The sequence below is a fragment of the Petaurus breviceps genome, unplaced genomic scaffold, assembly GCF_028583685.1.
Source record: "Petaurus breviceps papuanus isolate PSGF00001 unplaced genomic scaffold, PetGlider_PUasm1.0 90734, whole genome shotgun sequence".
Lineage (NCBI taxonomy): Eukaryota > Metazoa > Chordata > Mammalia > Diprotodontia > Petauridae > Petaurus > Petaurus breviceps.
The window spans coordinates 12,066,449-12,081,836 of record NW_027187327.1 but is presented as its reverse complement, the minus strand read 5'-3'; the positions used below and the strand labels follow the sequence as shown (position 1 = coordinate 12,081,836).

The window sequence follows — 15,388 nt, the reverse complement described above, 5'->3', positions numbered from 1 at the left end:
TCTCTCTCTCTCTCTCTCTCTCTCTCTCTCTCCCCCTCTCCCTTTCCCTCTCTCTCTCTCTCTCTCTGATTCTGTTTCTAGATAAGTCTAGAAAATATCCCCTGGCTACACTAAAAACCTTCACCGCTGTTACATGACGTCTTTTCCATTAAGGGGGATGTAGGGAGGATAATCCTGAACTCTCTTCTTCTGTCTAGGGACCCAATTTTTCCTGTGGTATGACTGTCATAACTTTAGTAATGTAGTACCACACAGTAACTTACCTCCATTGATTAAGGCTATTATTTTGTATAATGGGCCATTACCGGTCATTTTGACTTTTGTCCTGCCACCGGACTTTGGTGATGCTGGAGGAGAGAATGAGGCTGATGACTTTACATAGCTCTGCCTCACTTAAATCCAATTCACAAACAAGTCAAGAGATCACCTGTGATGTCACTAGTCCTCTTCAAGAATGAAAGATGAACATGAATATTCTTTGACTCCAGGAAAGTCCACATGACACGTTTAAATTTAGATGCTTTGCCTAAAATCTTGATACCCTTTCTCTGGCACCTGGGAGCATCATCTTCCAACAGAGGAAACATTCCCATTCACTTAGGAATTGATATAGCAGGTCTAGGTGAGATGATTCAAATCATCTCAGGATGTACTGTCTAAGGTGGGGGGCTCTGCTTTTAGCAGTCTTAAGGCATGGATGCCTTCTTTCTAAAGTCCATTTTCTTCCTAGGAGAGCCAAAGGAGGAAAGATCCCAGCACCCTATACATTAGATAATAGATTGCAAGGACCCTACCTTGGAGGTTGTCTGGTCCAACCTTTACAGCTTTCACATTTGACTCCTCTGTTGCTTATACATCCAGCACCCTAAATTTAAACCCTCATCACATCTTATCTAGATTATTGCAATAAACACTTAATTGGTTTCCCTGCATCAGATGTTGCACCACTCCAGTATGTCCTGCCTACTGTTGTTGTTCAGTCATGTCTGAGCCCATTTGGGATTCTCTTGGTAAAGATATGAATTGGTTTACCATTTTCTTCTCCATCTCATTTTGTGGATGAGAAAATTGAGGCAAACAGGGTGAAGTGACTTGCCCAGGGTCCCATAGTTAGTAAATATCTGAGGCCAGATTTGAACTCAGTAAGATGAGTTTTCCTGATTCTGAGCCCAGCACTCTGTTCACTGCACCCCTTGGCTGCCTAGTTCTAAACACTACTGCTAAAGTAATTTTCCTTACTGCAAGGTCTGACCATGTGACTGCTCAACCAACTCCTGTGGCTTCCTGTTGCCTCTAGATGAGATATAAACTCCTCTATGTGTATTTTAAGGCCCTTCACAACCTGTTTTTTCAGTCTCATTGGATATTACTCCCCCTCCTGCACTCTGCAATCTAGCCAAGTTGTCCTTCCTTCTTTTCCTCACACACTATTCTCCATCTTCTCAGTGCTTTCACACTGGCCCTCCCACATGCCTATACACTTTCTTCTCATCTCCATCTCAAAGAGTCCCTACCTTCTTTTCAGATCCCGTGACAGAACCATCTTGTGCATGAAGCTTTTCCCAATCTTCCCTCCCCAATTTCTAGCACCTTTCTTCTTGAATTAGCTTTTATTGAACTACTTTGTATATATTTGGGTTTATTTACTTTATATTTATTTTCTAAATACTTATATATGTACCATGGTCTCCCCATTAGAAGAAAATTTCTTTGCAAGGAGGAGTTATTTGATCCTTTGTACTTGTATTCCCAGCTCCTAGTATATGGCAGATATATCCATTCTAATTTATTAATCAGAATATTTCCTTTAGCTTCACATCCTATGACCTAAACCATTTTGATTAAATAGAAACATTCTATTTGCCATATAGTTTAAGCTATAAATAAATGAACTATAATTTTCTTGACTTGGGGACTCTCAGTGTGGTAACTCTCCTCACCAATGGAGATCACATTCATTTTAGAGAGCTGCCCAAAGATCAGAGAAGTTAAGTGATTTGACCCTGGTCAACTAGACCATGATTTTAAATACTTTGAACATCCACCCAACTCTAGATGCATCAGCAAATTATTATATTAACAGCAGTCCAATATTTTCATGTTCACCTTCTACAATTTTGCTTACCCAACTAACTACACTCTACCTGACACACCAATTCTAATATTTGATACTAGAGTGGAAGGGTAAAAGAAATTTGTCTCTCTTGGGTCTAGATCAGACAAACTCATTCTACTACAGATGCCTAATTTAATTTGCAGACTGGGTAGAACTAAGGCATTACATTTGGTGCTATAGCGTGATATAATTAAATCTTTTCCCTACAGGATAGAGATAGGAACTGTATGTGAAATTTCTGGATGAGGAAGCTCCCTCTGTTAATGTAATTTGGCATCTTCCTGTGTCAACTTTTATGTTATTGTTCAGTCCTTTAGTCATGTCTGACTCTTCATTACCCTGTGGACCATATCACACAAATACTGTCTATGAGGTTTTCTTGGCAAAGATATTGGAGTGGTTTACCATTTTCTTCTTCAGTGGATTAAGGCAAGCAGAGAGTAAGTGACTTGCCCAGGGTCATTTAGCTTGTAAGTTTTGAACTCACTTCCTGATTCCATGCTCAACACTCTATTCACTAAGCCACCTAGCTGTCTCCTAATCTTTATTGGGTGTCTCAAAAGTCTTAGCGTAGTTTTAAGTTATTAAAGCTTAAAAACTATATTAAGACTTTTAGCACACTTTGCATATTGGAACCCCAAACTAATATCTGTTCATCTACCCATCTATCTATTGTGTATCAGTATATTTTCATATTTATTGAAATTTAATTTTTTTGCAGTTTAGAGTATGCCTAATTACTCTGAAGAACATCTTTCACTTCCTGGTGAAGTGTGTCCAGTTGGAAAATGCAGCTATAGCTATGACTATGGCTAAGTGACCTTCCAGACTTCTTTCAACACAGCTGGAAACTCTTTTGAGCCAATTGTCCCAAGAGAAGAGAAAAATCATCCCTTGTGTTTTTGTAATAGACAGCAGGCTGCTGCTGAATAAAACTCTGGGGTTTTGGACCCTCTCTTAAGGTAACAGTAATGGGATCTTTGGGTTTGTGGAGGGCTGACTTAAGTGTGGATTTTTATTGTTTCATTGTGTCCCACTTGAAAGACTTTGAATGAGGTCTGCACAAATTAAAGGAAAATATGGTTGCATGCCACTGAGCAGAGACCACATCTAATTGTCTGATCCATATAACGTCTGGTTCAGTACTAGACAACACCAAGTATATTGTTGGCGCTCACCAAGTGTAAATAACCGCACTTCATTTGGCAAATAATCTTATCTCCATATACATGGTGGATTAAATATAGTATGTTCTGTGTTTCAGAAACTCCTATAACTCCCCAGTGCTATAGAAAAGCACTCTAGCTATTTCTTTACCTTGAAATGCTCAAATAGACTTCAACATCTGGCTTTGTGATTATGCTTCTCCTGCTTTCAGTGATTATATCACTTGTCCATTTTGTATGAGAGGATTCATCTTTTTTTCTTATTGGTTTAAAGTATCTTAGAATACCCTAAGAGTCTAATTCCAGGGAAGAGAAGTCATGGCAATCCCAGATCTGTGTGAGGTTGGTTTCATAGTGTGGATCTTTGAAGTTTTTATTGCCCTCAATCCTATGATAATGATAGGCAATGACAGGGCTAGGTTTGGGACATGGATCTTCTGACATCTTAAAACATTTTTATTTCTGCCATATAGTAAGCTTCCCAGGTAAGGGTTTTGAAAAAGTATGACAGTAACACACAAAGATAAGGCTTTGTTGAACTTCCCCTAAGTCAGAAAATTCTTCCAGGATTCTGCTGCGCAAACATGAAAGGGAGCCTGGCTACTTAGAGTACATTTGTTGTGTGAGTTGTTTTGTACAGTATAGAGAGCTTGCAAACAATTTCCCCAGATTTTCCCAGCTTTGTTCTTGGATAAGGCACTTGGCAGGCTGCCTCTGCTTAGCTCATGCTAAGTAGGTGTGTGGAGAGGTTTCAGGGCCTGGGGGAAGGGGGTTCCTGTTTGGAAGCAGGAGAGGCTTTCTGGGCCAGAGATATTCTGAAGAGGGGAGGGGATAATCCTCCCCAAATGCACAGGGGATGGGAGGTGGGGAAGGATGGGAATAAAGAGGAAGGAGGATAATGAAGAAAAGAAAAATGCTCGACTTTCTGCTTTCTTCTGTCTTGATGAGGAAAGCTTTTTTTTTTTTTCTTTTTCTAATGGTGAAGTCAGAGACCAGGGTTAGGACAAGAGTAATTGCACCTACCTCAACCTTCCTTCTAGTGCCCAGCAGGGAACTTCCATTATGGGACAGAGCTAGGGCTGGGGTCTTGTAGAGGAGCATAAAGAGATAAGGGGATAGCTTCTGGTTATACTATGCTCCCCTTCCCTTAGCTCCTGCATTGTGCCAACACCAAATAAAACACAATACACAGTGGGGATAATAAAACCTGTAGTTCCAAACTCACAGGGTCACTAAATGAGATTATAATAGAATGTAGTTTATAATATTGATATTATATTAATTAATTAATTAATATTAATAATAACATAGATTATAACAGATGTAGTCGATGCAATACAACATACTATATAACCTAATGTTGGGATATGGACTAGGCCTGTGATTTCCCTGGCATGATGTACTCTGAGAAGAGGAAACTCCTTCTATCAGTTTAAATCAGCACCTTCCCTGCCATTTATAGTCTTAGAGAGCTGTCTAGAGCTAAGAAGTTATGTGATTTGCCCAGGGTTACACAGACGGTATATGTCAACACATCCTGGCTCCAAGGCCAGGTCTCCATCCGCAACCATACTCTATGTTGCTTTTTATAGCATTCATATGCATATGATTATCATTATCATCATTATCCTTCTTTTTCTTCTTCATCTTCATCATCATCATCATTGTCATTTTGATGGAATTTGTGATTTCATTACTGTAGGAAATTCTCTGTGAGGATTGGCACCTTTTCTATAACTATTGCCTTAGGATCTACCTCAAATCCCAGTCACGACCCCACTATACCATACTACTCCTTCATTATTTTTGATATTTGGATAAAGGTGTAGAGGGAACAGAGAGATTAGGGGAGAGATTCAGGCTATTTTTGTGTGATGAGAATCACCCATGGCCCAGGATTTACTAAAACCACCGTTGGGCCATGGAGGATTAGGGTAGACTAAGGGGAAGGGGGAAAGGGAACACATATTTATTAAGAGCCTACTATGTACCAGGTCCTGTGCTAACCACTTTATAGATATTACCTCAATTTGATCCTTACAACAAACCTGTGAGGTAGGTGTGGAGATTATTATCCCGATTTGACATTTGAGGAAATGGAGGCAGACAGAAGTTTTGATTTACCCAGAGTCATATAACTTAAATATCTGAGGATTAATTTAAACTCAAGCCTTCCTAACTTCAGGCCTGGTGCTCTATCTGCCATGCCACCTAGCTACTGTAATGTAGTCAACTCTTAGTTATGTACAGGAGTAGACAGAAGGAATGATGATGAAATGAATAAGCACTAAATGCCAGAATATGAAAAATAATGGAATAAAAATAATTCTACTTAGGACAATAAGGTGACATAGTGGATAGATACTGATTTTACAGTTAAGTCTATGTTTAATTTGGCCTCCAAAACTAGTTATGTGACCTTGGGAAAGCTACTTAATTCCTCAGCTTCAATTTTCTCATCTGTAAAATGGGAATAATAATAGCACTATTGCTATTAATGTAAAAAGTGGCCAGGACAGACTTAGATTTTCCTTCCCCATTCCTGGAAAATTACAACAACAAAAAAAGTTACCACAAGTGCCTATTTGTAAATGCCCTATTGTCCTTGGAGACAAAGCAGTCCTTTGTTTTAGGCTGAGGGTTCCCTTATGACTTATGTAATAGGCTATTTGCAAGTCAAAAAATTTTTAATAACAGATTTGTAATATTTTTAAGATAGTCAGGGTCACCCCTCATTGGATTAACTTTGCTTTTCCCCAGACATTTAAACGAGTCATGAGAACAGTCCTGCAATTAGAACCCAAACAGGGCTTTCCTCCCATTATATAGCATTGTTTGCCTTAGCCAGGAAGAATAATGAACAATAGGTTTTGTAGACACTTGGGTCTTATAGGTGATGGGCAAGTTATCCAGAAATGTTGAAGAGTAGTTTTGTAACTTGGAGAAACTTCAGTAATTTGACCTGTGGGTGGATTGCAATAGGAAGTGTGTCTACAAGTTATAGGAATCCAAATAATGTGAAAAGGGCAAGGCCTTTCTTACTGAATCAACTTGATGAAGCTAATATGCAACTTAACCTGGAAAAGACTTTGGAGATCTTCTAGTTCAGAAGATCTTAACCTTTTTTTTTGTGTCATGGAGTTCTTTGGCAGTTTGGGGAAGCCTTTGGACCCTTTCTCAAAATTATGTTTTCAAATGCATCAAATGAAATCCATAGGATTACTGAAGAAACCAATAATAGTAAAATATAGTTATGAAATTAAAACAATTCATATACCCAAGCACAAAACAATTACACTTATTAGTTTTTCTACTTCCTATATTTCAGCACTGCATGGTTAACTGACATTGCTTATCCCTAGGAGTTTCCTTCTTTGTTAAAATTTTCTGTAGCACTACACTCTGACTTTACTCTTTCAAAACTAGGCAAAATGTATCTTTCCCTTGGAGAACCTCAAGAACCCTGAGGGGCTTGTGCCATCTTTGGCCACTGGCTTTGTTCCTCTCACTATTAGCTGCCATCTACCAACCTGCCAATTCCATTTAACTATTTAACATCAATTAGTTGTTACAAAATTTATTTAAAAGATATAGTAATAATAAAAATACAAGCATTCCCTCCCTCCCCACAATGGCTCAGAGGTATATTCTGGCCTATCCCACCTCCATCTCTAGTGGTCTCATTCTTAGCAAGTTTCTTCTATGTAGCATTAGTCCTAACAAGTTCATGTCCAGATGTGACATTACTACTGACCTGGGTCCTAAAGATCACTCTTTACTCTTTGTGACATCAATGCTGAGCTGGCTATAAAATCCAGACAATGGGATACCAGAGAGCTCATTCTCTTGACCTTTAAAAACTCGTGAGGCTGTGGTCCCTTCACCTAGAGGGAGAAAAGTACAAATACAGGACTGAGAGAGTAATGGAACCAATTATCCCAGTACATAAGTCAATAAAAAGTCTGACCAGAGGCAGTTAACAAAAAGGACAAAAGGAAGTCACTAAAGGATAAAAAAGGACACAAGAGGATGAAGTTAAAAGTGGAATTAATAGAGAAATGGAAAATAATGGAGGGCAGAACTAAAGCACTATAACCTGATCTCTACAACCTACCTATAAGTGAATCTGTGTATTTTGTGGGACGAAAATGTAGAGGGTGAAGGTGCATAAATATTGAGAGAGGGTGGGGGGGGAGGCTCAGGTTGTCAGGTGTCATGGTGATGCACTCTTGACAAGTCAATGAGGGAACAGAAGAAGGGTGATCATTCCTATGATCTCTTAGCAACAAGAAGGGAATGTAAGGAAAAGGATGATGTAACAGAAGGGAGGAAATGAAAGTAAGAAAATGATAGGGGAAAGTCTTAACCTCAGGAGGACCTGAGTTCAAATATGACCTCAGACACTTGATAACACTAGCTGTGTGACCTTGGGCAAGTCACTTAACCCCTATTGCCTTGTATTCCCTCCTCCAAAAAAAAAGGAAAAAAGGAGAGGTAAAATTGAAGAGTATTCCCATGGGAGAAGAAGTATGTCCCTTTGATGGGATGGGCAGATTTCATGATAGGTTTAATCTCCAGGGACAGGGGTATAGTTTGTGAATTGGGAGATAAACTTCTTTGAAATAGTATTTTGCCTCTTGGGGCAATATCTTGTATGGGGAGCCAAAGAGGCCTGGTTCAGGACTCAGATATTAAATCTCAATAGTGGACTTTAAAACAAGAGCCCTTTGAGACTCGACTTCTTTGTTACGTTAGCTCCTGAGCTCTTTGTTATGGGTTACACTTATTAAGGATGTTACTTGAGCTCTGAGATCAATAGCTATACCCCAAGATTTTATTTATTAAGAGCTAAAATATTTGATTCAGCACTCAGGTATCTTTGGGTGGTCAGCTATAAACGTGATGTCTTTTGAGGACAGAAGCTTTAGCTTTGAAGTTTGTTCTCAAATGTATCGGTTTATGACTGCGGCTGCATTAGCAGGTACCTGAGGAATAGATCAAAGGTTTTACCCTAAGACTTTAGTCACCTAGATAACAAATCCTTATCAAATTATCTATTTTGTGCTACTTTCAGGATACAACAGACTAAGGTAATGATTAGAATACTCAAGTCCTATTCCTTTGTCTCATTTGCTCTATAAAAACCTTGTACTAAGAATCAATAAATGGAGTTCATTGTTCTTCCTTGAACTACCCACATGGCCTGGTAATTTTTTATTCACATCTCCAATCATGCTTAAGTGCTTGACACTGAGCAGCCCATGGCAATCTTGGCCCAGCAGGAGAAATGTGTGAATTCTAGGGATCATCTGGTACTCAGAATATTGAGGGCTAGGGCAGAGATGGGGAGGGTGGAGGCTGAATTCAGAGATGAGATGGCATGAACATCAGGAATGATGATCAAGAGTACAAGGGATAATACATGACTGGAGATCTCATCAGCTCCTGTGGTGTCTGTGCAGATGACTCTCAGATCTACTTATCTAGCTCTAACTTCTCCCCAGACCTCCAGTCTCACATTTCCAACTAGCTACTCAACAACTTAACTGGATGCCTCCATAGACATTTTGAATTCAACATGTCTAAAACTAAACTCACTACACCTCCCTCCCTACCATGTCGTCCTCTCTTCCTAACTTCCTTATTACTGTTGAAAGTACTACCTACATACCCCTCACTTGCCATTATCCCATTATTGCTAATTTCTGCCTGTCAGCTTCTACCTTTGTAACATCTGACACTGCTATCATCCTAGTGCAGACTCTCATTACATCATGTCTGGATCATTCAAATAACCTTCTGATTGATTTCCTTGACTTGGAATCTCTCCCTACCCATCCTCTGCTCAGCAGTCAAATTCATCTTCCTAAGGCTCAGATCTGACCATGTTACCTTCTTCTCTCCCCAGTGAATAAACTTCAGTTGTTCCCTTTTACCACTAGGATCAAACACAAACTATTCTTTTTGATGTTTAAACATAATCAGATTTATTCCTAGCCTTTTTACACTTTACTACCTTTCTTCTTTCAACTCTCAAGTCCTACCTTCTTCAAAAAGCCTTTCCCAGTCTTCCCTAATCTTAGTACCTGTAATGGGAATGTAAATTTTTAAGATCTTCCCTGCCCCTAGGCTAAAGTGCACCTGGAGCCTGGGGTGGGAGGCTTGTTTTTCAGTAGATACTTTTTGATTGGCCAGTGGGTCCAGAAGATTGTTACATTCTTTGAGCCAGGAGCAGGCTATATAAACCCTGATTTGAGGCTTTGTTTTGGTGCTCACTTTGAGAAGTGTTCTGTGATTTGGTCAGATGACACTCTGGGAAGCCGTTGTTGAGAGCCCCCCGGCTTTGAAAAACCCAGATGTTGATTTGGTATGGATGTAATGATTGGACAGTTTGGAAACCTGTGTACTTGATCTAGTTCTCTGTCTTGATAATTCTGTCTTGTATACTCTTAAGTTCGGGGTGCTGATCTTTTTCCCCTGAACTAGGTAAATGATACATATTTGACTGATTAAAGTAAGCTTGTTAACCAATTTTGAGTTACTTTCCTTTAACAAAGCAGATCTAAGAACCTGTGCTGGCAGCAACCCTGGGGATGCTTGGGGTGCTTGCTGCTACAGTACCTTACTTCTGTAAGTACCCCAATTTATCCTCTATATGTTTTTCTTTGTACATAGCTGTTTGCTTGTTCTCCATTAGACTGTAAGCTTTTTCAGTGCAGGGACTGTGTTTGGTCTATTTTTTTATTCCCTGTAGTTGTTGAAGAAGAAAAATAAGAGTTCAGAATTATACAAATACCTGTGTTTTCCTCCTTACTGCTATTTTTTGTTGGGAGTAAGATTCTAAACCAAATGTGAAATATTGATGTGAAAGTGAAAAAACAAGTTAATTTTAACACATGAGGTTATTTATGAATACTAAGGGAAACTATTTATTAAATAAGACCATCTTGGTATTTGCCAAACATTGGAAATTATTTTTTAATGTTTAGCATTTACGAAAATCCAAATTGCATTCTACTCTCTATTTTCCCACTCAATTTATAAAACTACATGTATCTCTTTTTTTTTTTAGTCAGTTAGTGGAAAGGTACATGAAGTATCTTAACAGATCTTGCTAACAAGTCTATTTCAATTCAATTTGATTCTCTTTTTTAAAAAAATATTCCCGAACTCTTAGACATATAAGATTTAATGGCAGATACATGTACATTTATAGTATGTTAATAGCTAAGGTGCTATTATTTGCTATTTTCACTAAAATTCTCTTAATCTGTCCATGGGACCTCTCCTATTAGTGTTGTGAGTTTTTTTCCTTGCTATTGGACTTGAAGCAGGGGATCTCCTTCAAGGTTCAGCTAAGGTGCTGCTCTGTGAAGCTTTCTTTGATCACTTGTCCTTCACCCCTATTCTCAATGCCAGTTATTATCTCAATTTATCCTGTAACATGTATTTTTATCCACTGCCAAAACATGGTGCCTGTAGCAGGAAGCACCCCAGTGTCTCCAGGGTGGCTGCCAACACAGGTTCTTAGATCTGCTTTTCTAAAGGAAAGCAACTCAAAATGGGTTAACAATTTTGCTTTAATCAATCAAATATATCATTTACCTTGTTCAGTGGAAAAATTCAGCACCCCGAACTTCAGAGTATACAGACAGAAGTCATAAGAAAACAGAAAAACATATCAAGCAGACAGGCCTCCAACTGTCTTGACCATTACATCCATCCCTAGTCAGTTACCAGAGAGGGAAGCACCAACATCTGGGTTTTCATAGCTGGGGGGCTCTCAATGGCTTCCCAGAGTCTCATCTGGTCAAATCATACAACACTTCTCAAAGTGAGCCCCAAAGCAAAGCCTCCTATCAGGGATTATATAGCCTTCTCCTGGGTCAGAGGATGTAACAACTCTCTTGACCCACTGCCCAATCACAAATTATCTCCTGAAAAACAAGCCTCCCACCACAGGCTCCGGGTGCATTTAAGACTAGGGACAGGGAAGAGCTTAAAAATTTACATTCCCAAGGCTGCTGGGTAGCACAGTGGATAGAGTGCTGGACCCTGAGTTAGGAAGATGAGTTCAAGTCCAACTTCAGATAATTACTAGCTACTGTGACCTCAGGCAAGTCACTTGGCATCTGTTTGCCTCAGTTTTCTCATGGTAAAATGGGTATTATAATAATAGCACCTACCTCTCAGGGCTATTATAAGAATCAAATGAGATAAAAAACATAGTGCCGGAAACATAATAGATGTTATATAAGTGCTAGCTAAAAGCTTGTTAAATTAAATTAGATTGAATTCAATTTATTCCCTTATCTGCTTCGGGACATTGTCGTTGTTTGTCTTTTGTTCTTGAAGAGAACCAATGACATCACCAGGGTGATATCTTGAATTGTATGTGAATTGGATTTAAGTGAGGCAGAGCTATACAAATCCACCAGCCCGACTCTCTCTTCCAGAGTCATCAGACACCAGTAGTGAGAAAAAAATCAAGATGATTGGAGATGGCCCCTTCTTTGGGAAGCTTTAAAAAACTTATAGCTTCAATTCACATATTGTATTGCACACATAGAATATCAGAGTTATGGAAGATCCATTTAATGCAATCTATATATGAAAAAGAATCTTTTTATGAAATATCCAATAATTCATCATCTAATCTATATTTAAATACCTTCATTGAGGGTTAATTCTGTACTTCCCAAGATACCTCTTTCCTGTTTGGAATTATACTAATCATTAGGAATTTTTTCTTTGTGTTAAGCCTGAATTTCACTTAGTTCTGTGATTTGGGATAAAATACAAATCTGATCCCTTTTTTTCCTAGGATGGTATTTCAAATACTTGAAACTGTAGCTTTCATTTCCTAGGCAAGTCTTTCTCTTTCCTCGCCTGAGCACAGGTCAATGACTGGCGAACTTGAGAAAAGGACATTTTCAGCCTGGGGGTTACTTCATAGGTAATCCTGACTCCAAGGGCTCCTGAGTTTGAAATTTAGGCATTAGTTGCCCAGAGGCAGATTTCTGTGACAGCATGCTTCTCAGAGAATTAGGACACCTATAGGAAGTTCTCATAGGTAAGTATTAAAGCTATTTCATGACCAGTCAAGAGGTCTGGATGTTGGCAACCTTTCATGATAATTGTTTTAATTTGCTTAGACATTGCATGTTCAAGGAGAATGGGAGATAATCTACTCAGTAGTCTCAGAAAGGGTTATTCCCTCCTAAGGGATTATTACCATGACCTATTATAGTGTTCTGTATTTCTTGTTTTGTTTATTTGGGGATATTTTGCATCTCATGCAGTTCTTGTGGTGGAGGAAGAAATAAAAAGCTGTTCCATTCCCAATGACCATGTTATACTTTGTGTACATTTGTGGGACTGAACCCTCTCACTTACATTTGGGAAGACTGTCGTTACATGCCATATTTAACTTGTTTTAGAGATTTCCTGGAATTTTCAGCCAGAGTGGGACCAGAATCAGAGAGAACCTGATTAAACCTGGTTCAGTTATTTTTCCTTTTTCTATGCTTTACAGGTAATCATGATGAATTCATTCATCACTGTGTCACTCAGCATGAATGAACTTCCCCATGCTGAGGTAGACTGATATGTCCATTAAAAAACAATCTTTTCTGACAACTGTACACAAAGGTCTTAGCAGAGCTTGTGTTCCACTGGATATCACTTGAGAACCCATTGTCGCCTCTGGGCCATGAGAAGTTGGAGGAGGACTTTTGTGGAGAAAAATCAATAACACTGGAACCTAAATTCATTGATTCATAGAACTTAGACTTGAATAGGCCTTAAAGGTCATTTAGATGAATTCTATCATATATATTATAGATGGAGAAACTCAAGCCCAAAGAAGTGAAGTGACTTACTAAATGTCACATGGGTAATAGAGATTAGAACTAGGATTTGTGCCTAGGCCCTCTGACTCTAAATCCCTGTGTTCCAAACTCAATATACCACACTGGGTAGTGTGACCATTTTCATGAAAATGGTCCCTCATTTTCTACTAAATAACTCGCTGTGACAGGAGGATAACTTTAAAGTTGGAAGGTTCCTTAGATGCCATTGAATCCCATATTTCATTTGATAGATAAGGAAACTAAGACAGTGTTAAGTGAGGTAGCAGTGGGGCAGTAAATAGGATGTTGGGATTGGAGTCAGGAAGCCCTAAATTCAAATCCTCCTTTCAGATTCTTATTGGCTGTGTGACCTTGTACAAGTCATTTAAGCCTCTGTCTGCCTCAGTTACTTCAACTGTAAAATGGAGATCAAAATAGTACTCACCTCCCTGGGGGAGGATCAAATGAGATAGTATTTGTACATTATTACATTAACACAGTGCCTGGCACATAGTAGATAATTAAAAAATGCTTTTTCTTTTGTCCTACCTTCCATTCCCCCTCCCACCCTACCTTCCTTCCTTCCTCTCATTCAGTTAGTGTGTGAATGTGGATTTGAACCCAGGTCTTCCTGACTCTAAAACCAATTCTTTATTCACTAACCAGAAGTGTCAAACATGGGGCTAACAACACTTCCAATGTTGCTTGAACCAGATTAAAATGTAATTAGGAAATATTTAACAAAATAAATAAAAATACAGTAAAACATAGATCATATAAATATGTGGTTTTAAAAATCAATATACAGCCCCAGGGATGCTTTTGTATACTTTAGTACCCCCCCCCCCCACCTCTATTTGAGTTTGATACCACTGCCCTACACCACGCAGCCTCTCCTTAAATGAAATCTACTTTCCCACATGAATAATAAATTATTGTAAAATACAACTCATTTCTGAGATCTGTTTTCACAAGTACAGATGAGATAAAAGTCTGTGAAGCAATGAACTGAATACATTTAGGGGCAAATTCTTCAATAAATCATGATTAAAAGGAGATAAGCAGTCAGGGTGTGAAAGGAGATATTGGCATTAAACTTTCTTTGGGAGGATATTGTTGTTTTTTTAATGCAATCATTGTTTTGCTTTGAGGCATCCTTATTATACTAGGAAAACCATTAAGGCCTCCTTAAGAGCTTTAGGCATAATTTACATAAATCTCTGCCAGAAAGAAAACTATAAATAACAAAATATGAAACCACTTTTTAAAACTGTACAATTTCATTAACTACTTTCCCTGAGAAATTAACTTTGACAACCTGTGACTTGGAGGTTTTATTCATTAGCATTGTTTGTTTACTGCTCTATGGAGACAAGACCTCACACCGATTTAATCGTGATGGTAACTGTTTACTAAGGAGAATCAATCTGAAAATCATTGTTTTAGAATAACTTTTTGGTCATTTACTCATTTAGATTTTTGGAAAGACTATAAAAGCTTCATAGTGGATGTAGAAATACTAAACAAAATTGGATTTAGAGGTAGTATTGTCTAATGGGGAAAAAAATAAATACCATTAGACCTTAAGTTAGAAAATATGGGTTTGGGCTCTGTCTCTACCACTTACATGTGTAAGTTACTTAGAAAAACAAGTTACTAAGCCCTCTTTCTCCATCTGTAAAATTGTAATAAAACTTTGTCAGACTTGTTTTGAGGAGCCTATGTGATATTATAAATATGTGTATATAAATGTTATTTTAAAAATATATGTGACCTTGTTTATCATATTTTCTTACTGTCAGTGTGAGATATTTGAGGCCTTTAGTTTTACGGGATTTCTAACTACTTTTATAATATCTCATATGGTACAATGGGTTCACTCATTGTTTTTTCTTTTGAATATTTTTGGCCCATCGTTCCTTGAAACAAAACCCCAATTTATTGGAAATTTCTTGCTTGGGGAACAGTCATCTCATCAATACTACTATTGCTTCCAAAAAGGGCTTGATGACTAAGTGCCCTATGGCTCTATTCTCCATTCCCATGACTCCTTGGACCAAAACTCCCTTCTTTGACTGTAACTCCCCTTTATGTGTTATTTGTAATAGAATATAATCTCTTTGAGGGCAGGAACTACCTCACCTTTTTGTATTTGTGGCAAGTACAGTGCCTGGCACATAGTAGGTATTTAATAAACACTTTCCACTCCATTCATTCATTCATTCATTCATTCATTCATTCATTCATTCATTCAT

General features: G+C 38.3%; 1 protein-coding gene across 3 annotated transcripts in view; it reads left to right on the top strand.

Annotated features, from left to right (window-relative positions):
* Positions 1-15,388, top strand: part of LOC138145372 (protein FAM9A-like) — a 650,020-nt gene that overhangs the window by 99,991 nt on the left and 534,641 nt on the right. For 2 of the 3 annotated variants that reach the window (XM_069067019.1, XM_069067015.1), the window contains exon 2: positions 2,838-3,078. The exons of the other annotated variant lie outside the window; for it this stretch is intronic. The gene's annotated coding sequence lies outside the window, so the exon portion shown is untranslated. The remainder of the gene's footprint in view (positions 1-2,837; positions 3,079-15,388) is intronic. 3 annotated transcript variants of the gene reach the window in all.